At 46.2% G+C, this 27,735-nt stretch overlaps 1 protein-coding gene across 1 annotated transcript in view; it reads right to left on the bottom strand.

Moving 5' to 3' along the window:
* The window catches only part of SCOC (short coiled-coil protein), a 191,428-nt gene that overhangs the window by 151,778 nt on the left and 11,915 nt on the right, over positions 1 to 27,735 (bottom strand). The gene's annotated exons all lie outside the window — the stretch shown is intronic.

The raw sequence follows: 27,735 nt of genomic DNA, 5'->3' as shown, positions 1-27,735 counted from the left end.
GTGCGGTCCTGCCGGGGCCTGTACGGGCCTGCCGGGGGCCTGTGCCGACTGTCGAGGGCCTGTACGGGCCTCTCGGGGGTCTATGCAGGCCTGCCGGGGCCTGTACAGGCCTTCCGGGGGCCTGTGCCGGCTGTCGGGGGCCTGTACGAGTCTCTCTTTGGGGTCTAAGCGGGCCTGCCGGGGCCCTGTGTGGGCCTGCCAGGGCCTGTATTGGCCTGCCGGGGCCTGTACGGGCCTGCCGGGGGCCTGTGCTGGCTGTCGGGGGCCTGTACGGGCCTGTCGGGGGTCTATGCGGGCCTGTCGGGGGTCTTGTGTGTGTGCAGGCGATGCCTGCTAAAATGACAGTGATTGACACATTAGCCAATGATGGGACAGTAGTAGTCCAATCATCCGGCTAATGTGTTGAATGTAAAAAAAACCCAAAAACATACATACTACATACATACTACATATATACTACATTCATACAACATACATACTATATACATACTTCTTATATACTACATTCATACAACATACATACATGCTACATACATACTATATACATACTTCATATATATTACATTCATACAACATACATACATATATACTACATATATACTACATTCATACAACATACATACATACATACTGCATACATACTTCATATATACTACATTCATACAACATACATACTACATACATACTACATACATACTACATACAATACATTCATGAAATATATACATACAGTACATGTAACATAGAGTACATACTCACCATCACTTGTCACTTTGATCCCCGAAGCCAATGTCATCTGTGGAAAAATATGAAAATAACAAACAACATATATACTCCCTGATCCACAGAAATCCACGAGTGTCCCACGACGATCTCCCGTGGAGCAGAGCAGCATCAGCTGATGCCACCGCTCTCTGCGGGCCCCAGGAATGCAATGACGGGAGGTAGGTATCCTTCCGCACTGTATTCCTCCGCCACTGTAAAAAAAATAGTCCCTAGTCTCACTTTTGGCATTGCTGTGTGAGAAAGTTCCCACGCAGCATTTGCCATAAAGTGAGACTAGGGACTATTTTTTTTACAGTGGCTGAGGAGCCCCCTAGAGAGCGGTCACATCAGCTGATGCTGCTGTTCTCCACGGGAGATCGTCATTGGACACTGTGGATTTCTGCAGATCAAGGAGTATATTGCTTGTTTGTTTTTTTCATATTTTTCCACAGATGACATTGGCTTCGGGGAACAAAGTGACAAGTTATGGTGAGTATGTACTCTATGTTATATGTACTGTATGTCTATATGTATTGTGGTGTAGTGACCACTATGTCCACTAGGGGGCGCTGTGTCGGTGTCCCAGGACGGGTGTACAGGCACATTCAGTGTGGTAACAGGAGCAGGGTCCTAAATGACCATTATGGGTCTCAAGGTGGGTGGCCTTGGGATGCAGGCTCCAGGGTGTATTGATCAGCAGAGGTACTGCTGATCTTTCTGTTACACTGTGTCAGGGAAGCCTGTGTGTGTCTATACAACCTTTAGTGATGTCATAGCCATGTGATCACCTGTGGGTATGGTTACAAGGCTATGTAATTGAGGTGTTTGGCACATGTGAGAGAGTCTGTCTGAGTGTGGACAGACTTCCATGTGTCCAGGTGGGACACTACAGAAAGCGTATATGGGGAGGACTACAGCTCCCAGCATGTGCTGAGACTCTGGGCCCGAGTCTGAAGCCCCGGACGTTTATGTTCTTTTGAGCCTAAGCTAGAGGCTATTTTGGTGATTTGCAGATACAGTGGGGAAAAAAAGTATTTAGTCAGTCAGCAATAGTGCAAGTTCCACCACTTAAAAAGATGAGAGGCGTCTGTAATTTACATCATAGGTAGACCTCAACTATGGGAGACAAACTGAGAAAAAAAATTCCAGAAAATCACATTGTCTGTTTTTTTTTCATTTTATTTGCATATTATGGTGGAAAATAAGTATTTGGTCAGAAACAAGCAATCAAGATTTCTGGCTCTCACAGACCTGTAACTTCTTCTTTAAGAGTCTCCTCTTTCCTCCACTCATTACCTGTAGTAATGGCACCTGTTTAAACTTGTTATCAGTATAAATAGACACCTGTGCACACCCTCAAACAGTCTGACTTCAAACTCCACTATGGTGAAGACCAAAGAGCTGTCAAAGGACACCAGAAACAAAATTGTAGCCCTGCACCAGGCTGGGAAGACTGAATCTGCAAAAGCCAACCAGCTTGGAGTGAAGAAATCAACTGTGGGAGCAATAATTAGAAAATGGAAGACATACAAGACCACTGATAATCTCCCTCGATCTGGTGCTCCACGCAAAATCCCACCCCGTGGGGTCAGAATGATCACAAGAACGGTGAGCAAAAATCCCAGAACCACGCGGGGGGACCTAGTGAATGAACTGCAGAGAGCTGGGACCAATGTAACAAGGCCTACCATAAGTAACACACTACACCACCATGGACTCAGATCCTGCAGTGCCAGACGTGTCCCACTGCTTAAGCCTGTACATGTCCGGGCCCGTCTGAAGTTTGCTAGAGAGCATTTGGATGATCCAGAGGAGTTTTGGGAGAATGTCCTATGGTCTGATGAAACCAAACTGGAACTGTTTGGTAGAAACACAACTTGTCGTGTTTGGAGGAAAAAGAATACTGAGTTGCATCCATCAAACACCATACCTACTGTAAAGCATGGTGGTGGAAACATCATGCTTTGGGGCTGTTTCTCTGCAAAGGGGCCAGGACGACTGATCCGGGTACATGAAAGAATGAATGGGGCCATGTATCGTGAGATTTTGAGTGCAAACCTCCTTCCATCAGCAAGGGCATTGAAGATGAAACGTGGCTGGGTCTTTCAACATGACAATGATCCAAAGCACACCGCCAGGGCAACGAAGGAGTGGCTTCGTAAGAAGCATTTCAAGGTCCTGGAGTGGCCTAGCCAGTCTCCAGATCTCAACCCTATAGAAAACCTTTGGAGGGAGTTGAAAGTCCGTGTTGCCAAGCGAAAAGCCAAAAACATCACTGCTCTAGAGGAGATCTGCATGGAGGAATGGGCCAACATACCAACAACAGTGTGTGGCAACCTTGTGAAGACTTACAGAAAACGTTTGACCTCTGTCATTGCCAACAAAGGATATATCACAAAGTATTGAGATGAAATTTTGTTTCTGACCAAATACTTATTTTCCACCATAATATGCAAATAAAATGAAAAAAAAAACAGACAATGTGATTTTCTGGATTTTTTTTTCTCAGTTTGTCTCCCATAGTTGAGGTCTACCTATGATGTAAATTACAGACGCCTCTCATCTTTTTAAGTGGTGGAACTTGCACTATTGCTGACTGACTAAATACTTTTTTTCCCCACTGTATATGGTTTATGGAGCAAATAAACCTCATGAACTTTGCGAAAACCTGCCTCATAATTGTCTCCCGCTGCACTTGAGCGAGTCACATCCCTACAATTGGTGACAGACTGCGGGCAGCGATTCCCAGAAGCATGTGTGGCAGTGCTGGCGATTCTGAGCCAGGAGAGCAGACGGTCTGACAACCGTGAGTAATACTGACCGAGGTCAGAGAAAGTGACTATTAATATTTGTGGAATACCTCTGAGAAGAAGAGGCATCCGAGAACCTGTGTGGCCGATGCAGGTAACAGACAGGAGTCTGTGTTGCTGTGACCAGAGTCAGTGAGAGACTGTGTTCCTGGAGGGGTCAGTGAGCAAGGTCCTGGAGGGTCAGTGTTGGGAGGTTCTGGGAGAGGTATCGGATCCCTGGAACACGTGATATGGCCTTGGACCTGGTGAGGCCGGTGTGTTGGGAGACCCTGGGAGGAGGGTCGGCTCCCTGAATAGCACCCGGTGTGCGCCCTGTGTGTTGGACGGTCTCGGGGGAGACGGTGCGTCCTGAGTGGCACACGGACAGGACACGTGAGAGACTGTGCATGTGTTTTTTTTTTTTCTTTTCCTCGTTTTCTCTGCAAAAACCTGAAGGTGCTTGCTGTGGCTCAGTGGGGTCACGAAGGTCTCGCAGCACAGGGACCTGGTGTTTTCTTTTGGGATCTGCCCTGGGAGCATTGGTAGCAGACGCTGTCTGTCTACGCCATCCTGCTGCAGCTTTATGGCATGTGACTAAGCGGATACAGTAGTTGTGGCTTTACACAACTATTGAGGGTGAGTACCCTGTATTATGTCGTTATACCCATTATACCTGCACTGGTAAGGCCCTATGGGTGCGCTTTTGTGGGTTTTTTATCTTTGAGGGTGACAAGCGGCTTCCGGTGGATCGGCGGGTCCACGAAGATGGCGCAGCAGGAACTGCAGTGACACCAGCTGCTGTGTGTGTGTGAACGGCAGCCGGAGGTGCCGGTGGTTTGTGACAGCAGAAGCTGTGGAGGTGCCAGCAAGGACTTGTCTGGTATCGTAAGAGACAAACTGTGTGGTGTGAACTGTGGCATAAGAAGTTCTGCAGAACGGACATGGGGAAATCCCAAAAGGGGGCGGTGACCCAAATTGGAGTGGTAACAAAAAAGGGGTGGAGTCCCAAAAGGGGGCGGTGACCCAAATTGGAGTGGTAACCCAAAAAGGGGTGGAGTCCCAAAAGGGGGCGGTGACCCAAATTGGAGTGGCAACCCAAAGTGGGGTGGTGGTCCAGAAAGGGGTCAAGTGTGAAGAAGTGACAGCACTGGGTGACTCAGTAGGTATGTCTGGAGTACCGCAGTGTATGTGCAGGTCTTTTTCAGAATGTGGAATATCCTTTCCAGGGAGTAATGACGGGCCACAGATGTGTACAGTGATGCTGCACCGGGAAGGAGCCTTTGGTCGGCTGGACTCAGAGAGTCAGGTGACTCTGACAGGAACTCCTCTCGTTTTCTCTCTGACCGAGAAAAACATCAGGGTTCGCTGTAAACACGGGGTCACGGTGAACTACGCAGTAGACAGAGTAGTGTTTGAGGGGACCAAAGGTGGTGAGTGCCAAGGTAGAGGGATACCACGGGACTTAGTCTATGCCTGGGAGAGGGGCCGCGACTTTCTTTTGTTTGATGACGTTTGGTCGGACGATGGAGATGCTTCGACTGTGGGGCAAGCAGACACTGAGACAGTGACTGCTCCTGACATGGACAGGTCAGAGGTAGAACTGACCAGAGGAAGAAGTACATCTGCCCAACAGACGGACCTGACGTCTCGTGATAAGACAGATGGTGGGCTGGGAGATGAGACGACTGGACTAGACACATTGGTGCTGGACGGTAACTGGAGGGTTCACTTGACTGGGGTGACTGACCCAGTGGTACCCTTTAACGATATAATTAAAGAGGTAGTGGTGAGACACGTGATGGACAAAAGAGAGCAGGATCGTGAGATACAGCTGATAAAGGAGACTGTAACAGAACATGTCGAACGGGAAAGGGTCCTAAGGCAAGCAGCTGAGCACAGAGTGGGTGAGCTGGAGAAGGAAGTCTCTGAGCTCAGAGGTCACCTGTCAGCGTGTAAAACCATGAACAAGACCCTGTTGGAAGATATGGAGGTGCTGAGAGAGGCCCAAGAGAAGCATCAACAGGAGATTCTCAGGAGAGAGGATCAGCGTCGCTACCTGGCAGAGGAGCGAGATAAAGTTCTGCAAGAACTCAGAGGAGTAGTAAAAGGTCTTCTACGGGAGAAGAAGTGGATGGGCGAAGACATACAGCAGCCGTGCCCGACTGATAGCAAGGCAGAACTGCCAAAGCCCATCTTGGAAAAGGGTCCTGAAGACTGTAAATCTCAGGAAGATGGTGAGCCAAGAGCTGCACAAGACAGTCACCCGGTCTTGGCAGATACCTTGAGGGAAGTATCCGTGGGGAACCCAGAGCCATCTGGCCAGGATGAGAGCAAGTCCATGACCTTCAGAGTGCGTGATGGAGGTACCCGAAGACGTGCAAGAAGCGTGTGCCAGCGAAGGTGTGCATGAGACCTTTAAAAAGGCAGTAAAGGCCTATAGTGTGAGCTGGGCACCAGAAACAAACCAGTTGGTGATACTGGCAGAAACGGAAGACACAGAGAGAAGGGTGGCTGTCCTGAAGGAGATGCACCTACAATGTCTCCGCACGAAACAGATGTTCGTGGAGCGTAATAGGAAAGCCGCTCGACGTCTGGAGCTTGCCAGGGAAGCTCAAAGTCTGCTGGGCATTGTGGAAGACGTAATTCCGGTACCCAGAAATCTGGTGGGGAAAGTCATTGGCAGACTTGGAAAGGTGATGCAGGAGATGGTGAATCGATCCAGTGTGAAGAGAGTGAGGATCCCACCTGCTGTTGAAATCCAAGTCGTTGTTGAAGATGACATGGTTCCTGTCATTGTGGTTGGTTCAGTGGAAAGCATTGGGAAGCTTCGCATGCTCCTGGAATATCGGGTAGCGTACCTGAAGGAGATTGAGCAGCTAAGACAGGATCGACTGCAGATGAATGAGCAGATAGAGAACGTCAGGTGGCGTCCACCTCCAACCCAAGGTGTAAGGACCCGAAGGGATCCTCCAAGGAATGAAAGGACAGGTAGTCGAAGGCAAGAACGTCTAGAGTCCGCAAGTGGCCGTTCTAATCTTAATAACGTAGGCACGAGACCCGGTGGTGGACATAGCGACAGAGGGTCAGACTCAGACCAGCCAGTTAGCCCAACTGGACGTGGGACTCATGACCGTCCGAACTGGGAGGGCCGGCCAGTGAGAGAAAGGTCGGGTGACGGAGCGCACTGCAGACAGGTGGAGACTAAAGAGTGTCTGGTCACACTGATGGACGTTGACGGGAAGGACAAAGCCCAAGGCCGAGATACTGACTGCTGGGGGCGGGGGAGGCCTAACGTAAATATGATGTAGTATGACTGCTGAAATAGATGGAGACGGTCCTCTCGATTGGTAGGGCAAGGTGACATGAGTGCCCAGTCGCAAGATACCTGGGTGATGTCATGTGTTCAACCCCACAAATTTGAACAGAGGGGGGAGGTATGTGGTGTAGTGACCACTATGTCCACTAGGGGGCGCTGTGTCGGTGTCCCAGGACGGGTGTACAGGCACATTCAGTGTGGTAACAGGAGCAGGGTCCTAAATGACCATTATGGGTCTCAAGGTGGGTGGCCTTGGGATGCAGGCTCCAGGGTGTATTGATCAGCAGAGGTACTGCTGATCTTTCTGTTACACTGTGTCAGGGAAGCCTGTGTGTGTCTATACAACCTTTAGTGATGTCATAGCCATGTGATCACCTGTGGGTGTGGTTACAGGGCTATGTAATTGAGGTGTTTGGCACATGTGAGAGAGAGTGTGAGAGAGTCTGTCTGAGTGTGGACAGACTTCCATGTGTCCAGGTGGGACACTACAGAAAGCGTATATGGGGAGGACTACAGCTCCCAGCATGTGCTGAGACTCTGGGCCCGAGTCTGAAGCCCCGGACATTTATGTTCTTTTGAGCCTAAGCTAGAGGCTATTTTGGTGATTTGCAGATATATGGTTTATGGAGCAAATAAACCTCATGAACTTTGGGAAAACCTGCCTCATAATTGTCTCCCGCTGCACTTGAGCGAGTCACATCCCTACAGTATGTATTGTATGAATGTATTAATGTATTGTATGTAGTATGTATGCATGTTGTATGAATGTAGTATATATGAAGTATGTATGTAGCATGTTGTATGTATATAGTATGTACTATGTATGTATGTTGTATGAATGTAGTATGTATGTAGTATGTAGTATGCATGTATGTATGTTGTATGAATGTAGTATGTATGCTTTATGTATGTTGCATGTATGTATTGTATGTAGTATGTATGTATGTTGTATGTCTGTAGCATGTTGTATGGATGTTGTATGTAGTATGTATGTAATATGTATGTAAGTATGTTGTATGAATGTAGTATATATGTAGTATGTATATATGTTGTATGAATGTAATATATATGAAGTATGTATGTAGTATGTACGTATGATGTATGAATGTAGTATATATGAAGTATGTATGTAGTATGTATGTTGTATGAATGAAGTATGTATGTAGTATGTATGTTGTATGAATGTAGTATATATGTAGTATGTACGTTGTATGAATGTAGTATATATGAAGTATGTACGTAGTATGTATGTATGTTGTATGAATGTAGTATATATGTAGTATGTATGTTGTATGTATGTTTTTGTTTTTTTTTTACATTCAACACATTAGCCGGATGATGGGACTACTACTGTCCCATCATTGGCTAATGTGTCAATCACTGTCATTGTAGCAGGCATTGCCCGATGGGACTTGTAGTCCCATCGGACGATGCCTGCACACACACAAGACCCCCAGCAGGCCTGCACAGACCCCCGACAGCCGGCACAGGCCCCCGGCAGTCCCTTACAGACCCCCGGCAGCCGGCACGGGCCCCCGGCAGGCCTACAGACCCCCGACAGCCGGCACAGGCCCCCGGCAGGCCCGTACAGACCCCCGACAGCCGGCACAGGCCCCCGGCAGGCCCGTACAGACCCCCGACAGCCGGCACAGGCCCCCGGCAGGCCTGCACTGACCCCGCCGCACACATAGACACGCACAGTGTCCGCCAACGCACCGCCCACACTCTTCCCCCCTCCCGAAATGGATGTACAAGGAAAGAAAGGGTTTTTTTTAATTCCGATATTTCTGTCCCATTGACTTGTATGGGACTTCCCGTATCGGAATCGGCGATACCCGATACTTTTTGGATATCGGGCCGATCCAATCCGATCCGATATTTCTCAGTATCGGATGGTATCGCTCAACACTAACCAGCAGTAAAGTGTTTTATCCCTCGGAAAGACTGCAACAACCTAGGATCAGTGAAGGATTGTACAAGAAGGAACTTGAGCTGCTTCACAAAAGGATCCAAGCTGCAAGTTGCCAGAGGAGAAATACACAGTGAGTAGTGGCTATTCTAGAAGTTCCAAACTCTGGGAAGCCTTGGTCCCTGAAGGGATTAGAATAGCAGGAAGCTCACACTGAATCACGGTAGAGGAAGGATAACTCCCATTCTCAGAATAGATTGTAACCTGGTGAGAGTTGTAATATGTCCTCTGAACTGCACCTGAACTACAGTAAATGATAAAGTGACTTTTCTTGTCTCCTGCCTTATTACTCCGTGCCTTCTATTTCCATCACAATCTCTGGGGGTCGGCCCTGGTTGGAAAGGGTTTAACATCTGCACTGCCATCACCATCTACTCCCCCAGGGATCATCTACAGTGTCGGCTATACTATAGTCGAACACTCCAACTGGCGTCACGAATCACTACATAAACTTTATCCCCATTCAACTCTACCCCTTTTACATGACTGCCTGGGGCCAAGGACCGGGTCACCGCCACTGTGTCATCTCCCATTGAAGTTAACGGGCTCGGTACCGAGTATCCCATGGCCCCTGGAGCGCGTCATAGGTAAAACTAAATAACTTTGCAATTTACGTCTTATTAAAAATGTTCTCTGTAATCAAGTACATAGAGAAGAATGCACTCCTTTACAGCCTTTAAGCACCGCTCTGAAGCTGGCCGAATTCCTGGATCAAATCAGCTTCACTACTCATCTACTCAGAGGCAAAGGCAAGGCACTCAATTTGGACCGTCGGTGCAACCATGCTACTGGTCTGAACTGTCAATCTTCAAGTGTACACTGATTCTTCGCTACCAGGAAGCCAGGAGCAGGCAGGGAGCTGTGTGCTCTGGAAGAAGGAAGATGAGAACCCCTTTGGTGTTGCACTTATCGGAGGAAATTAATTGTGGTGAGCATAACTTTTCCTACAGAACCACAACAACCTTAATGTCTGTCAATCCCCCTGCAAGCCTCTCCTACTGGCCCTCCACACCTCTCTAATATCTTCTGAATGAATAATTGAGCGCTGAGCTCCAAGTAAGGAACTTACTACTGTAATGTAAAGGAAGCCAGCCATACATACTGCTATTCAGTAAGTCTTGACATCTCCTCAATGATTTGCCAACTGTTAGAGACGGATTTTTTTAACCTGAGAATACAAGAGATCCCCATTTTCCAGAAGCTTCTTGGATAATTCGGAAGAATTGGCAAGTATGCTAAACAGACACAGTCTTTTTCTTTTTTCTGGCCATATGGCTTTGTACCTTGGAATCGTTTGATCTGTGCTGCCATACAGATTTTTGCCACACAACCCTAATACTGATCAGTGTCAGTAGTCCATTGTAGTATGGAGCTGTTATAGTGATCTGAAGACTGCACTTTAATATTAATAATCTAATATATAAAGCTCAAGTGTGTGTATGTATGTATGTCCGGGATTAGCATCCGCACCGTCGCAGCTACAGCCACAAAATTTGGCACAGTCACACGTCTGGACCTTGAGAGTGTCCTAGGCTATGTTGTGAGGCAAAATTTTAACCCCGCATGTTCCAATTCACCAAACAATTTTGCCCCTATCTACATAATGGGGAAAAAGTGTGTGTGCATCAAGCCCCGCCCTTCATTATGATGTCACAATTGTTGCCATGGTGACGCTGATTCATCATAGGTTGCAATGGTGACGGTTATGTCATAACGGTTGCCATGGTGATGATGATGTCATAATTGGGTATATGGGCACGGGACTCAGGGATGGAGGATGTGTGATGAGTATATGGGCACTGGACTATGGGATGGAGGATATGTATGACGGGTATATGGGCACGGGACTATGGGATGAAGGATATGTATGATGGGTATATGGGCACGGGACTATGGGATGGAGGATGCGTGATGGGTATATGGGCATGGGACTATGGGATGGAGGATGTGTGATGGGTATATGGGCACTCGACTATGAGATGGAGGATATGTACGATGGGTATATGGGCACGGGCCTATGGGATCGTGGATATGTATGATGGGTATATGGGCACGGGACTATGGGATGGAGGATAATTATAATTTGCTATAACTAACCACAGTTAGTTACTATAGTTACTATGCCCAGGCAGCGCCGGGCTCTTCAGCTAGTCACTTATAAATGGAAAAGAAATGGCCAGCAGCACAGAAATTGCTCTGGTATTAATATGATGACTATTGTTAATGTCTAGTAAGAGGCAATAATAGTAGTCATTCTTAGGGCAGGGGCAGATGGCCATATACAGTGGGGAAAAAAAGTACCATATATACTCGTGTATAAGCCGACCCCCCCCTAATTTTGCCACAAAAAACTGGGAAAACATATTGACTCGCATATAAGCCTAGGGTGGAAAATGCAGCAGCTACTGGTAAATTTGAAAAATAAAAATAGATACCAATAAAAGTAAAATTAATTGAGACATCAGTAGGTTAAATGTTTTTCAATATCCATATTGAATCAGGAGCCCCATATAATGCTCCATACAATTCATGATGGCCTTATAAGATGCTCCATACAAAATACTCCCCATATAATGCTGCACAAAGGTTAATAATGGCCCCATAAAATGCTCCATAGAATAATATGCCCCATATGCTTCTCCAGAAAGGTTGATGGCCCCATAAGATGCTCCATAGATTATGCCCCATATGCTGCCCCCATAAGATGCTCCATAGATTATGCCCCCATAAGATGCTCCATAGATTATGCTCCCATATGCTGCCCCCATAAGATGCTCCATAGATTATGCCCCCATATGCTGCCCCCATAAGATGCTCCATATATTATGCCCCCATAAGATGCTCCATAAGGTGCTCCATAGATTATGCCCCCATAAGATGCTCCATAAATTATGCCCCCATAAGAGGCTCCATAGATTATGCCCCCACAAAATGCTCCATAGTTTATGCCCCCATAAGATGCTCCATAGTTTATGCCCCATAAGATGCTCCATAGATAATGCCCCCATATGATGCTCCATAATTATGCCCCCATATGCTGCCCCCATAAGATGCTCCATATATTATGCCCCCATAAGATGCTCCATAAGGTGCTCCATAGATTATGCCCCCATAAGATGCTCCATAGATAATGTCCCATATACTGCCCCATAAATTATGCCCCCATAAGATGCTCCATAGTTGATGCTCCATAGTTTATGCCCCCATAAGATGCTCTATAGATTATACCCATAAGATGTTCAATAGATGATGCCCCCATAAGATGCTCCATAGATTATGCTCCCATAAGATGCTCCATAGATTATGCCCACATATGATGCTCCATAGTTTATGCCCCAAATGCTGCTGCCACTGCTGCAAATAAAAAAATGACATACTCACCTCTCGTCGCTGGGGGCCAGGTGCCGGTGTCCTGAGCAGGCAGAGACACCAGCGCGCTATGGGGGACAAGTGCTGGTGTCACCGCTGGCTCAGGACCCCTGCACTGGCGATATTTACCGATCCCCGCTCCATCGCTGCTCGCCACTGTCTTCTGGGTCCCTCTGTCAGTGACTGTTCAGGCAGAGGGTGCGGCGTGCACTAACTACGTCACCATGCCCTCTGACCTGAACATCACAGACAGAGGATGCGGAGGACAGAGCAGCACACAGCGATGGAGCGGGGACAGGTGAATATCGCATATTCTTACCCCCTCCTGGCGCGTTCTCTGTAACCTCGCTTCTCCCAGTCTCAGGCTCCTTCCTTCAGCGGTATGCACATATTCATGACTTTAATGAGCGGTACCACGTGACCGCTGAAGGAAGGAGATAAGACTGTGGGAGAAGTGGGGGCTGCAGAGACCATGCCAGGGGGTAAGTAAGACCTGACACCCCCGCTCCCCCGACCCATGGCGTATATGACTCACGTATAAGCCGAGAGGGGGATTTCAGCTAAAAAAAATGGGCTGAAAATCTTGGCTTATACGCAAGTATATACGGTATTTAGCCAGCCACCAATTGTGCAAGTTCTCTCACTTAAAAATATGAGAGAGGCCTGTAATTGACATCATAGGTAGACCAACACTATGAGATTGAAAAAGAGAAAACAAATCCAGAAAGTCACCTTGTCTGAGTTGGCAAGATTTATTTTTCAAATTATGGTGGAAATTACGTATTTGGTCATTAACAAAAGTTCATCTCAATATTTTGTTATATATCGTTTGTTGGCAGTGACAGGTCAAACTTTTTTATAAGTCTTCACAAGGTTGGCACACACTTTTGGTGGTATTTCATCTCAATACTTTGTGATATATCCTTTGTTGGCAATGACAGAGGTCAAACGTTTTCTGTAAGTCTTCACAAGGTTGCCACACACTGTTGTTGGTATGTTGGCCCCTTCCTCCATGCAGATCTCCTCTAGAGCAGTGGTGTTTTGGGCCTGTCGCTGGGCAACATTGATCTTCAAATCCCTCCAAAGGTTTTCTATGCGGTTGAGATCTGGAGACTGGCTTGGCCACTTCAGGACCTTCATATGCTTCTGATGAAGCCACTCCTTACTCTGGCGGTGTGCTTGGAATCATTATCATGCTGAAAGACCCATCCACATTTCATCGTCAATGCCCTTGCTGATGGAAGCAGGTTTGCACTCAAAATCTCACGATATATGGCTCCATTCATTCTTTCATGTACACAGATCAGTCGTCCTGGTCCATTTGCAGAGAAACAGCCCCAAAACATGATGTTGCCACCCCTATGCTTCACAGTAGGTATGGTGTTCTTTGGATGCAACTCAGCATTCAGCATTATTTCTTCTCCAAACACGACAAGTTTTGTTTCTACCAACCACTTCTACTTTGATTTCATCAAAAGATAGGACATTCTCCCAATAATCTTCTGGATAATCAAATTGCTCTCTAGAAAACTTCAGATGGGCCCGGACATGTACTGGCTTAAGCAGGGGGACACGTCTGGCAGTTCAGGATCTGAGTCCCTGGCGGCATAATGTGTTACTGATGGTAGCCTTTGTTATGGTGGTCCCAACTCTATGCAGGTCATTCACTAGGTCTTCCCGCGTGGTTCTGGGTTTTTTGCTCACCGTTCTTGTGATCATTTTGACCCCACGGGGTGAGATCTTGCATAGAGCCCCAGATCGAGGGAGATAATCAGTGGTCTTGTACAGTGCTGTGCAAATTAATTTGGGCAAAGCATTGTAAAATCATAAGTTGGTTACCAGTCAGTGATTCAAACCAGTTTTAACTGCTTTGAGCAGGCACTCACACCTGTTTAAAACAGTTAAACTGGTTTGAATCACTGACTGGTAACCAACTTATGATTTTACTTAAAAAAATGCTTTGTCCCAATTAATTTGCACAGCACTGTATGTCTTGAATTTTCTTATTATTGCTCCCACAGTTGATTTCATCACACCAAGCTGCTTGCCTATTGCAGATTCAGTCTTCCCAGCCTGTTGCAGGGCTACAATTTTGTTTCTGGTGTCCTTCGACAGCTCTTTGGTCTTCACCATAGTGGAGTTTGGAGTGTGACTGTTTGAGGTTGTGGACAGGTGTCTTTTATAATGATAGCAAGTTCAAACAGGTGCCATTACTACAGGTAATGAGTGGAGGACAGTGGAACCTCTTAAAGAAGTTACAGGTCTGTGAGAGCCAGAAATCTTGCATGATTTTAGGTGATCAAATATTAATATTCCACCATAATTTGCTAAATAAATCTTGCCAAATCAGACAAGGTGATTTTCTGGATTTGTTTTCTCATTTTGACTTTCATAGTTGTGGTCTACCTATGATGTCAATTACAGGCCTCTCTTATCTTTTTAAGTGGGAGAACTTGCACAATTAGTGGCTGACTAAATACTTTTTTTCCCCACTGTATTCTCTCATCCAAGAAAATCGGATGCAAATGACACTTTCACCAATCTCTGATTAGAGCTCGATCAGAGTGTCAGCACAGTGTGCTCCAATTCTCTCGAATAAGGAAAAGTTGGAGAAGAAAAATACTCCATATTCTCCATTCTACAAGGCTGTGGAAATCATATTGAACTCAGATGTCATCTGAGTGCAGTCCAATGTTTTCCCCACGCTCATTGACTTGCATGGCCAAGTGTGATCTGAATATCGGATCAAACTTGGGCATGAAGCAATTTTTTTCCTCTGATAGAGACTGTCCAGGAAAAAATTGTACATGTGCATGGTTCAATAGCACAATAAGGGGTCCGGGTGAGATGTTTTGTCGGATGCACTCCGACTGATCGCACCTGCTCTTAATCTATTACACAGCATAGATAATGTCATACCATTTAAACATGCGTCATTTCATGTCATTTCAGTAATGATCAGACCATTAATGCATACCTCCTTATTCGTGACAGATATCAGATATATTTTGGTTCTGCTTATGACGTTCTATCTGGATTCACAGTTTTTCAATGTCTAAGATCTACTTTACAACATTGGGAGTTCTATTCATACCTATTCCCTTTCATGAGATGTGTGCCCTTTAATTACTTACTTTGATTGCATTCTCTTTCATTCTGATTACATTATGTTTCAATTGCTGTAGTAATATAACTTATATTGCATATGCAGATTTATAGAAGTTGAAGAGATGAAAATCTGTGATAAAAAATGGTGATTATTCAATCCTTTTAGACTAGTTTCACACTTGCGCCGTTTTGCGCAGCGTTTCGAGCGCACATGAAACGCATGCAAAAAACGTATGCAAACGCTTGTAAATGCTGTGATTTTTTGTTGCATCATCGTGCGCATTATGACAAAAAAACGCAGCGTTTGTATGCGTTTTCAAGCGTTTTTCCATGCATTTGCGTTTTTTATGCGCATGGATTGTCTAGGTGTCACATTTCACAGAAGGAAAATCCTTGAAAAATTCTTGCAATAGACTCCACCAATGGGACAGCAGTGGACGTGTGTTATGGGAATTCTTTATATAGACCCCGTTTACAGCTGAATTCTTCACATTGGCTTGCATTTTCCTTTGTGAAACATGGATCTGCGCTGGAAGAGGTTTCACTTCAACTTGGATCTGGACATCAGGATGGCTCAGGCTTATGCAGTTGCTTGCCATCAACAAAGGGAGCGAGAGAGAGACAGCAAAGACAGCAGCGGCGATGTTTGTGGATACATCCCATCATTGAACTCCGGAAGAGCCGTGGAGCGTACCACACCCTCTACAGCGAGCTCCAGGCAAACCCGGAGAAATTTACTGATTATACCCGGATATCCCAGCAAAGCTTCAGGGATTTACTTGCTCGTGTCCAAGAAGGCATACGGAGACAGGACACACAGTTCCTTCGTGCGATTCCTCCGGAGGAAGGGCTCCTGGTCACATTACGGTATGTAGTATTGCAAAACCATTGCCTGTATAATTTTATTTGTTGTGTCATGCTGCAGATTTATTTTTATGCCATGTATATTTTTTTTTATTGTTTTTTTGTGTTGTAAAAATCCATATACATAAATCTTAATTTTTTTTGTTTCTTGGTTTCATAGATTCCTGGCTACTGGAGAGAGTCTCTCTTCACTCCACTTCCAGTACCGGATTGGAATATCCACCTTATCTGGAATTGTTGCGGACACCTGCCGGGCTTTGTGGAACGTTCTCTGTCCTGAATTTATGCCCTTGCCCACTGCCGAAAAATGGATGGTAATAGCAGAAAAATTCTGGACTGTCTGCAATTTCCCCAACTGTTTGGGAGCAGTGGATGGGAAACACATCCGGATTATCAAACCAAAAAGAACTGGATCTGAGTACTATAACTACAAAAAGTACTTTTCTACAGTACTCATGGCCATTTCGGATGCAGACTGTATGTTTCTTGCAGTGAACATTGGGGCATTTGGCCATGGGAATGACTCCCAGGCTTTTAAGAACTCAGACATGGGCCGGAGTTTGTATGGCAACAGTTCAATTTCCCCATGCCACGGCCTCTTCCCAACACCGAATGTCCGCCACAGCCATTTGTAAAGGTTGGGGATGAGGCATTCCAGATGTGCCAAAACCTGCTCAAACCCTACTTCAGCCGGGAGTTGGACCACACCAAAAAAAAATTTAATTACAGGCTGACCAGGGCCAGAAGAACTGTAGAGTGTGCCTTTGGTATACTTGTCTCCAGATGGCGCATTCTTGGCACAGCCATTAATCTGAAACTGGAAACAGTGGATGAGGTGGTGAAGGCCTGTGTGGTTCTACATAATTTTGTGATGGCTAGAGAGCACCCGAACTTTGAACTCAATGATGCATCTCCTAACCCATTGCCTGAATTTACTCAGCACCCTTTCAGGTCATCCGTTGAAGTTGGCCAAATGAGGGACCAATTTGCAGCCTACTTCAACTCAGATGTAGGACGGGAGGAATGGCAAGATCAAATGGTGTAAAAATGTTTTCTTGTGTGTATGTTAATAAAAAACCTGTTTTCATACCTGTACTGAGTGCATGCTGTCTTTTTACACTCCATTACAATAATCAACTGGCCAGGTGTACCAGTGAATTCATGATGCTGTGTTTTGTGCATCATGAATTTACTATTACTCCTGACCAGGTGACTATACATACACAGCGCACATAAGGAAAAAATTCCCAAAAATTAAAAAAAAAAACACATTTGAAGGTTAACTCACCAAAACCCTGACTAATGCACCAGCAGGATGCAGCAGACCTCCATTAATATAGGCAGGGGCAACACACGTGCAAACCACTGATGAGAACAGCCAGTAACACAATATGGTCTGTCTGCCTAGTGGGAAAAAAAAGCACACAATTAGGGCTTGCATAGGACATCAGTCACACAGATAAGTGTGGTGCAAAGTGTCTGAACAGCCTATTAATGACGCCCATAGTATTAGCAGGCGGGCTGCTCAGCACTGTGTATATGCATCACACAGAAAAAAACAAGCCAACATGAAGAGGTCTAGCTGCATCCTGCAAAAATGATAAAAAGTGCAAAAAGATAAAAAGATATGGGCTATTAGTTAATTAGTTACTATTTTGGCCAAAGTAGATTAGCTCACAACCCTTGTGAGCTAATCTACTTTGGCCAAAATAATAACTAATACCCCATATCTTTTGTGCTGAGCAGCCCGCCTGCTAATACTATGGGCGTCATTAATAGGCTGTTCAGACACTTTGCACCACACTTATCTGTGTGACTGATGTCCTATGCAAGCCCTAATTGTATGCATTTTTTTTCCACTAGGCAGCCAGACCATAATGTGTTACTGGCTGTTCTCATCAGTGGTTTGCACCTGTGCTGCCCCAGCCTTTATTAATGGAGGTCTGCTGCATCCTGCTAGTGCATTAGTCTGGGTTTTGGTGTCTATACATACACACACCAACACACACACACAAGTTGTATGATCTTTATCATCTCTACAGTGTGTGTTCAATTAGCAGTGACGGTGGAGATAATACAACTAATATTTGTGTCACATGGCCTGATGTTACAAATAGTGATTTGGGGATGCACTAGCATCCGTCAATCTTTATGACACATGACCCTGTGACTATAAATATTAGTTGTAGTACCATTACTGGGGCATGAGTTTGAACGCAGACTGGAGACATAATAAAGTTTATACAACTTCTACAATACCCAGGCCTGGTGTCATGCTGAAGTGAGGACGCACAAACAAATTCATCCTGACTTCAGAAAGTTATCACACATAGGCAGGAGAACACATATGAGTTAAACTGCAGCATCGCTACAGTCTGCTTGAAATATATGCAGACTGAAGTGATGCTGCAGGTTAAACTCATGTGTATTCACTTGCCCAGGTGTGATAGTTATGATACAAGGCCAGGATATTGTACATATGATGTGTATTTTCCCCATCATGTCATCAGTTTATTCAACACACACTGAATAGAGGATGTGGTTAATTACAAGGTATATCTAGAATCCCCTTGCCTTGTCTCACAAATAGTTAAATGATGATGGTAAAAAAACACCATAGTCAATTAACTTTTTATGATACCTGGCAAGGTAACAATAGATATGCCTTGCACTCAACACCATCCTCTATTTCAGGGTTCCCCAACTTCAGTCCTCAAGGCCCACCAACAGACCATGTTTTCAGGATTCCTTTGTATTGCACAGGTGAAGCAATTATCACCTGAGCAATACAAAGGAAATCCTGAAAACATGATCTGTTGGTGGGGCTTGAGGACTGGAGTTGGGGAACCCTGCTCTATTCAGTCTGTGCAATATTAGCAGACTGAAGAGACTGGTGGTGAAAATACAAGTCATACATTTGTGTTTTTGACTACACATATCTCCAAGACTGACACAAGAAACATGTGTCAGTAATGGAGCTATGTGGTGTCAAAAACGCAAAGTGTACGGCGCAGTGTATGTAGGCGGCGAAAGACACATTAATGAAACCGTATTTTGTGAATGCAAAATTGCACATTTATTTTTAAACAAAGAAAAATCAAATTTTTTATTGTGAATGACGTTTGGGGGAAGATTGGGATACTTTGGGGGTGTGGAGAGACGAGGAATGGCTGGAACTGGAAGTTGAGGAAGGGATTCTAGGGGAAGGGGCGACAAAAGTACTGGGGGAAGGGAGCTCAGGGATGGAACTGGAGGCAGGCTGAGACACATTAGGATGAGAGGGGGGAGGGACAAAGTCTTTTGTTTTTTTGCTTCTTTGTGGCTGGAGTCTCCTGCCTGGACCGACTTCCAACATGTGACTGCCTTACATTGCTCGACCGCCTTGTGCTGCTGGACCATGGCCTTGATGGGTAAAAAAGGGAATGTGGGTCACCCCTCTGATGCTCGGTGGTAGTGGCGGTGCTCCTAGAAGGAGAAGTGGTGTCGATGCCCCTTGGAGGAGAAGTGGTGTCGGTGCTCCTAGGAGGAGAAGTGGTGGCGGTGCTCCTAGGAGGAGAAGTTGTGGCGGTGCTCCTATGATGTGGAGTGGTGGCGGTGCTCCTAGGAGGAGATGTTGTGGCAGTGCTCCTTGTCATGATCTCAGTGCGGGTTTGACTTGCACACGAGGGGTTAATGTTTGGAACTAGTGCTGATGACTGGCATTTCTGGGGTTAAAGGTTGTGATCCCAGTGCAGGCCTGCACACCTGGGGCTATGATTGTGGCCTGGTTCTGGGAGAGGCTTCTTATAGCCTCAGGACGCTCCCATCCCCGTCAGTTATACTTTCGCCCTTGGCACTGTGTGGTGACCCCTGAGTGTGTTTGTGCTGTGTTCTGGTTGCTTGATTCTCTGTGTATGACTCGGTCTGTTCTCTGGATATTGCTTTGGATTCTGCTTGGTACCTTCTATGTCTGTTTGGTTTTGACTTCTGCTTGGCCCTGACTATCCGTTCTGTCTCATCCCTGGTACTTTACTGATATCTCTGTGTCTGACCTCCGTTTTGCCTGACTCTGAGTATTTCTGTATAGTGTCCTGCCATCTCTGAAAGCAGGACGCTAAGCCTCGCCCCCTTGCAGTCACAGGACCTACGGTCCTGTGACTGCTTGCTAAACTTCAGCATCCACAGGTCCTGTGTGTCTGTACTTTCCGGCTGTACCTGACCCCGGGCCCCCCCTACAGTGCAGGTGAGTCCCTGCTCAGCGGAGGCTGCACGTCAGCGCTGACAGGGTCCTGACATTATAACTGACCGTTAAGTTTTTTCACAATCTCTTGCTGAGCAAATGAAAAATCTGAGTCAGATGTTTCAGGGTTTATCTGTGGAGCAGCAAGCTCTGGCTCGTTCTCAGCAGCAGGTTTCGGAGACAGTGCGGGGGGCTTTAGCTGCTGGGTCTCTGGGGGCTGGGGCAAGTGATGTTGTTTTGGTGTCCCCAGAACCACCTGTTAAACTGCCTGATTTCATTTCTGGGAACAAAAAGGAGTTCAGGGTCTTCATGGAGGGGTGCAAACTCTTCTTTAGTTTGAGGCCACGTTCCTCTGGGGACGAAAGTCAGAAGGTTGGGATTATTATGTCTCTGTTAAGAGGGTCCCCACAAGCTTGGGCTTTCTCCCTTCCTCCCACTGCCCCTGAGAGAGTGTCTGTGAATGCGTTTTTTGAGGCTCTCGGGCACATATAGGATGAGCCGGACCGAGTGCGATTGGCAGAGGACATGGTGATGAGTGTCTGGCAGGGGAAGCACTCGGCTGAGTGGTTTTGCACAGAATTCTGCCGCTGGGCCGCAGAGGTCTCTTGGGACGCCGCCGCACTCCGAGGACTCTTTCGCAGAGGCTTGTCCGAGCGGTTACATGATGCCTTGGCATTACATCCCCCACCTAACTCACTCGAGGACGCCATGACCCAGGCCGTCCGGATGGAACGCAGGCTGCGGACCAGGGGGGTGATGCAGGCGGAGACACCATTGTTCCCTAGTGGAAAAGAGACTGTTTCTGTCCCCATGGATGTAGGGGCTCTCTCCCTGAAGGAAAAGGAGAGACAACGCCGGAGAGAAAAGCAGTTATGCTTCTACTGTGGTAAAACGGGACACTGGAAAAGGGAGTGTCCTGATTGTCCATCCTCAACCCGGTCGACGGGAAACGACTAGGTCTGAGTAGTCAGCGGGGAGACTACTCAGACCCTCAGGTACCCTTTTCCTCATTTTCTAAAGTGTTGCTTCATGTGGAACTGTTAGTGGACGATTGTTGTTTTCCCTCTACAGCTTTCGTGGACTGCGGATCATCCATCAATCTCATTGACTCCCAAATGGTCACACGCTGTAAGATAGGGACAGTTAGACTTAAGGTTCCGATCAAAGTGGTGGCCATTGACTTCTCCCCCCTCACTAAAGAGAGAATTCTCTTTATGTCTGACTTGTTTTCGCTCAAAGTGGGCGCTACCCATGTGGAAAAATTAAGTTGTTTGGTTCTGGACAATCTACCAGCATGATTGGTGTTGGGCATGCCCTGGTTACAATGCCATAACCCAGTCATTAACTGGAAAACGGGGGAGATTGTTCAGTGGGGTTTAATGATTCGATGTTATGTGATAAGTCTGCACTATTGGTTGAACCTGTTAAATCTGTATCTGTGTCATCTGTCGAGCTGGAAGGTATTCCGGAGTACCTGAAAGAATTCGAAAATGTGTTCTCTGAAAGCGAGGCCGAGACGTTGCCGCCACATAGACTCTTTGACTGCGCTATCGAGTTAGTCCCGGGGGCTAAATTGCCTAAAGCCCATCTGTTTAATTTATCTGGCCCTGAGCGATTGGCCATGAAAGATTATATTGCTGAGAGTCTTCGCAAAGGACACATAGGTCCCTCAGTCTTACCTGTGGTGGCAGGGTATTTTTTTGTAAAGAAAAAAGATGGTGGTTTACGTCCCTGCCTCGATTTTCGTGAGCTGAACAAGATTACTGTACGAAACACGTACCCCTTTCCATTGATTACCGGTTTGTGTAACCAACTTTCAAGGGCAAAATGGTTCTCCAAACTGGATCTTCGGGGGGCATATAATTTGATAAGTGTCCAGGAGGGGGATGAATGGAAAACCGCGTTCCTCACGACCGAGGAACTGTTTGAAAATTTTGTCATGCTGTTTGGTCTTACCAATGCCCCAGCCATATTTCAGAATTTCATCAACGTGGTATTCTCGGATATCATTGGTCGTTTTGTTGTTATTTACTTAGACGATATTCTGATATACTCTCCCGACAGTCAATCTCATCTGAATCATGTACGAACCGTTCTCCAAAGCCTGAGGGAAAATCGTCTGTATGCCAAATTGGAGAAATGTGTGTTTTTTGTTCAAGAATTGTCTTTTTTGGGATTAATAGTGTCCTGTGAGGGTTTTCGCATGGACCCCAAGAAGGTGCAGGCCATTGCGGATTGGGTGCAACCCCGAGACCTTAACCCCTTTCTGACATCTGACGTACTATCCCGTCCATGGGACCCGGGCCCCCGTGCCCATGGACGGGAAAGTACGTCTAGCGTGGTGAGCGCCTCTGATCGCGTCCGGGTGTCAGCTGATTATCACAGCTGACACCCAGCACTATGTGTCAGGGGTGGTCACGGACTGCTCCCGACATGTTAACCCCTTGCACACCGCGATCAAACACGATCGCGGTGTACCGGGGGTTAAAGGGAAGCATCGGCAGGGAGGTTGCTCCCTCCGTGCTTCCCTGAGCCCCCCACAGCAGCGCTATGTGCAGCGCTGCTGCGGGGGGCTCTTTCCCTGCAGGTCACCGGATCCAAGATGGCGACGGGGACCTTCGGGGGCCTGCAGGGAGCTGGCTTCCTCAGTGCCTGCAAAGCGCAGGCAAGGAGGAAACCTGCACAATGCCTGTGACAGATTGCTGATCTGTCACAGGACAGTGATGTCCCCCCTGGGACAACCTAATGAAGTTAAAAAAAAAAAAGTGTAAAAATAATTTAAAAAAAAAATCGCTAAATAAATTTAAAAGCAAAATATTCCCTAATAAATTCTTTTTTTGGAAATAAAAAAAAACAATAAAAGTACACATATTTGGTATCGCCGCGTCCGTACCGACCTGCCCTATAAAACTGTCCCTTTAGTTAACCCCTTTAGCGAACCCCTTAAAAAATAAAAATAAAAAACGAAGCAAAAAATGATTTATTATCATACCGCCGAACAAAAAGTGCAATAACGCGCGATCAAAAAGACGCATATAAATATCCATGGTAATGCTGAAAACGTCATCTTGTCCTGCAAAAAACGAGCCACCACACAGCATCATCAGAGAAAAAATAAAAAAGTTATAGCTCGCAGAATAAGGTGATGCAAAAATAATTATTTTTTATATAAAATTCTTTTTATTGCATAAAAGCGCCAAAACATAAAAAAATGACATAAATGAGGCATCGCTGTAACCGTACTGACCCGAAGAATAAAACCGCTTTATCAATTTTACCACACGTGGAACGGTGTAAACGCACCCCCCAAAAGAAATTCATGAAACGCTGGTTTTTGTTCATTCTGCGCCCCAAAAATTGGAATAAAGAGCGATCAAAAAATGTCACTTGCCCGAGCATGATACCAATAAAAATGTCAACTCGTCCCGCAAAAAATAAGACCTCACATGACTCAGTGGGTCAAAATATGGAAAAATTATAGCTCTCAATATGTGGTGATGCAAAAATTATTTTTACAATAAAAAGCGTCTTTTAGCGTGTGACAGCTGCCAAAAATAAAAACCGCCATAAATAGTAAATCAAACCCCCCGTTATCACCCCCTTAGTTAGGGAAAAATAATAAAATTAAAAAAATGTATTTATTTCCATTTTCCCGCTAGGGCTAGGGTTAGGGCTAGGGTTAGGGCTGAGATTAGGGTTAGGGATGTGTTGGGGTTAGGGTTGGAGTTAGAATTGGGGGGTTTCCACTGTTTGGGCACATCAGGTGCTCTCCAAACGCAACATGGCGTCTGATCTCAATTCCAGCCAATTCTGCATTGAAAAAGTCAAATGGTGCTCCTTCCCTTCCAAGCTCTGCCATGCGCTCAAACAGTGTTTTACCCCTACATATGGGGTATCAGCCTACTCAGGACAAATTGCAAAACAACTTTTAGGGTCCTATTTCTCCTGTTGCCCTTAGGAAAATAAAAAATTGGGGGCAAAAACATCATTTTTGTTGAAAAAATATGATTTTTTTATTTTCACGCCCAAGCGTTATAAACTTCTGTGAAGCCCTTGGGGGTTCAAAGTGCTCACCACACATCTAGATAAGTTCCTTAGGGGGTCTAGTTTCCAAAATGGTGTCATTTGTGGGGGGTTTCCAATGTTTAGGTACATCAGGGGCTCTCAAAATGCAACATGACACCCGCAGAGCATTCCATCAAAGTCTGTATTCCAAAACCTCACTACTTCCATTCCGAGCCCCGACGTGGGCCCATACAGTAGTTTTCTCCCACATATGGGGTATCAGGGTACTCAGGACAAATTGGACAACAACTTCTGGGGTCCATTTCCTCCTGGTACCCTTGGGAAAATAAAAAAATTGGGGACTAAATGATCATGTTTGTGGAAAAAATACAATTTTTTTTTATTTTCACGCCCAGGCGTTATAAACTTCTTTGAAGCACTGCGGGAGTTCAAAGTGCTCACCACACATCTAGATACATTCATTAGGCTGGTTTCACATTAGCGCTTTTTAAGCGCACGCACGGCCGGGGGTAGCTCCGCCCCCGAGCCGGCTCTCTGCCCGGCGTGCCCGCCCCTTGCTTATAGCGCCGCCTCCTAGCGCACAGCGGCCCCTGCGATCGGCGCACCCTATCTTTAGCATAGGGTGCGCAGATCGTGCGCAGGCCGTGCGCTAGTTGCGCTTTGACCTGCGCTGCGCACTTTTGACGGTGCGCCGTGCGCGCCAAAATCCGAAAAGTTTGATTTTGGCGCGCACGGCGCACCGTCAAAAGTGCGCAGCGCAGGTCAAAGCGCTACTAGCGCACGGCCTGCGCACGATCTGCGCACCCTATGCTAAAGATAGGGTGCGCCGATCGCAGGGGCCGCTGTGCGCTAGGAGGCGGCGCTACAAGCAAGGGGCGGGCACGCCGGGCAGAGAGCCGGTTTGGGGGCGGAGCTACCCCCGGCCGTGCGTGCGCTTAAAAAGCGCTAATGTGAAACCACCCTTAGGGGGTCTAGTTTCCAAAATGGGGTCACTTGTGGGGGGATTCCACTGTTTAGGTACATCAGGGGCTTTCCAAACGCGACATGGTGTCCGATCTCAATTCCAGCCAAAAAAGTCAAATGGCGCTGCTTCCCTTCCGAGCTCTGCCATGCGCCCAAATAGTGGTTTACCCCCACATATGGGGTATCAGCGTACTCAGGACAAATTGCACAATAACTTTTAGGGTCCTGTTACCCTTGGGAAAGTAAGAATTGAGGGTGAAAAGATCATTTTTGTGCAAAAATATGATTTTATAATTGTATGGCTGTACGTTATAAACTTCTGTGAAGCCCTTGTGGGTTCAAAGTTCTCACCACATATCTAGATAAGTTCCTTGGGGGGTTTAGTTTCCAAAATGGGGTTACTTGTGGGGGGTTTCCACTGTTTAGGTACATCAGGGGCTCTCCAAAGGTGACATGGCGTCCGATCAGAATTCCAGCCAATTTTGCATTGAAAAAGTCAAACGGCGCTCCTTCCCTTCTGAGCTCTGCCATGCGCCGAAACAGTGGTTCCCCCCCACATATCAGGTATCAGCGTACTCAGGACAAATTGCCCAATAACTTTTCCAGTCCAATTTCTCCTTTTACCCTTGGTAAAATAAAAAAATTGAACCTGAAATATTTTTTTTGTGAAAAAAAGTTAAATGTTCATTTTTTTAAATATTCAAAAAATTCCTGTGAAGCACCTGAAGGGAATTTGGTTTTTAGCACCTTGAGGGGTGCAGTTTTTAGAATTGTGTCACTTTTGGGTATTTTCTATCATATAGACCCCTCAAAGTGGCTTCAAATGTGATGTGGTCCATAAAAATAAAATGGTGTTGTAAAAATGAGAAATCGCTGGTCAACTTTTAACTTCCTAGCAAAAAAAATTTTGGTTCCAAAATTGTGCTGATGTAAAGTAAACATGTGTGAAATGTTACTTAAGTTTTTTGTGTGCTGTATCTCTGTGATTTAAGGGCATAAAAATTCAAAGTTGGAAAATTGCGAAATTTTCAATTTTCGCCAAATTTCTGTTTTTTTCACAAATAAACGCAAGTTATATGAATGAAATTTTAGCACTAACATGAAGTACAATATGTTACGAGAAAACAATGTCAGAATCACCGGGATCCATGGAAGTGTTTCAGAGTTATTACCTCATAAAGGGACAGTGGTCAGAATTGTAAAAATTCGCCCGGTCATGAACGTGCAAACCACTCTTGGGGGTAAAGGGGTTAAGGGTCTTCAGCGCTTCTTGGGGTTCGCCAATTATTACTGCAAATTTATTTGGGGGTTTTCCCAGGTGGTCAAACCACTCACAGATCTTACTTGTAAAGGTGCGGATGTGAGAAACTGGTCCTCGCTCGCAAAAGAGGCCTTTGCTACCCTGAAAAGAAGCTTTATGTCTGCTCCTGTGTTAGTACAGCCACATCCGTCCAAACCATTCATCGTGGAAATGGACGCCTCTGAGGTGGGGGTGGGGGCGGTGTTGTCCCAAGGGCCTGCCACTCTAACCAACCTCAGGCCATGTGCTTTCTTTTCCAAGAAGTTTTCTGCTGCGGAAAGAAATTACGACGTAGGCAATAGAGAGCTTCTTGCGGTCAAATAGGTGTTTTTATAGAATGGAGGCACTTTTTGGAGGGGGCCAGTCACCTGGTTACGGTGATCACGGATCACAAAAATTTGTCATACATTGAGTCTGCTAAAAGACTAACGCCCAGACAGGCCCGTTGGTCACTTTTTTCCCCCGTTTTCAGTTTACAATTACATTTCGTCCAGGGTCTAAGAATGTCAAGGCTGACGCCTTATCGCGCAGTTTTCAGCCGGTATCGCCCCCTGAGCCACCGTCCTCCATTCTTCACCCTGGAGTTGTGATAGCAGAGGTCTCGTCTGAATTGGAACGGGAGATTCAGGGGGCCCAGTCGCGGGCCCTGGCGGCCAAGCCGAAGGGGAAGTTGTTTGTACCAGAGCAACTTCGCCTGAAACTCTTGCAGGAGTTCCATGAATCCAAGCTGAGTGCTCACCCTGGTATTTCAGCCACACGTCTGGCGGTGGCTAGGATCGTTTGGTGGCCTACCCTTGGATCGGGCATAAAAAAATTAATTGCTGGTTGCTGGGTCTGCTCTCGTTCTAAAAGCTCTCATAGCCGGCTGGCAGGGGAGCTGATGCCCTTGGCAGTGCCCGAAAGACCATGGACTCACTTATCCATGGATTTTGTTACCAATCTCCCTCCATCTAAGGGTAATACAGTGGTATGGGTAGTGGTGGACAGGTTTTCTAAGCAGGCTCATTTTGTACCCCTGTCCGCACTACCGTCAGCTGAGACGTTGTC

The sequence above is a fragment of the Dendrobates tinctorius genome, unplaced genomic scaffold (genome assembly GCF_039654945.1).
Source record: "Dendrobates tinctorius isolate UK_male_01 unplaced genomic scaffold, ASM3965494v1 ptg000030l, whole genome shotgun sequence".
Taxonomy (NCBI): domain Eukaryota; kingdom Metazoa; phylum Chordata; class Amphibia; order Anura; family Dendrobatidae; genus Dendrobates; species Dendrobates tinctorius.
The sequence above is the reverse complement of the archived record's forward strand: the minus strand, read 5'-3'. Positions and strand labels throughout refer to the sequence as shown.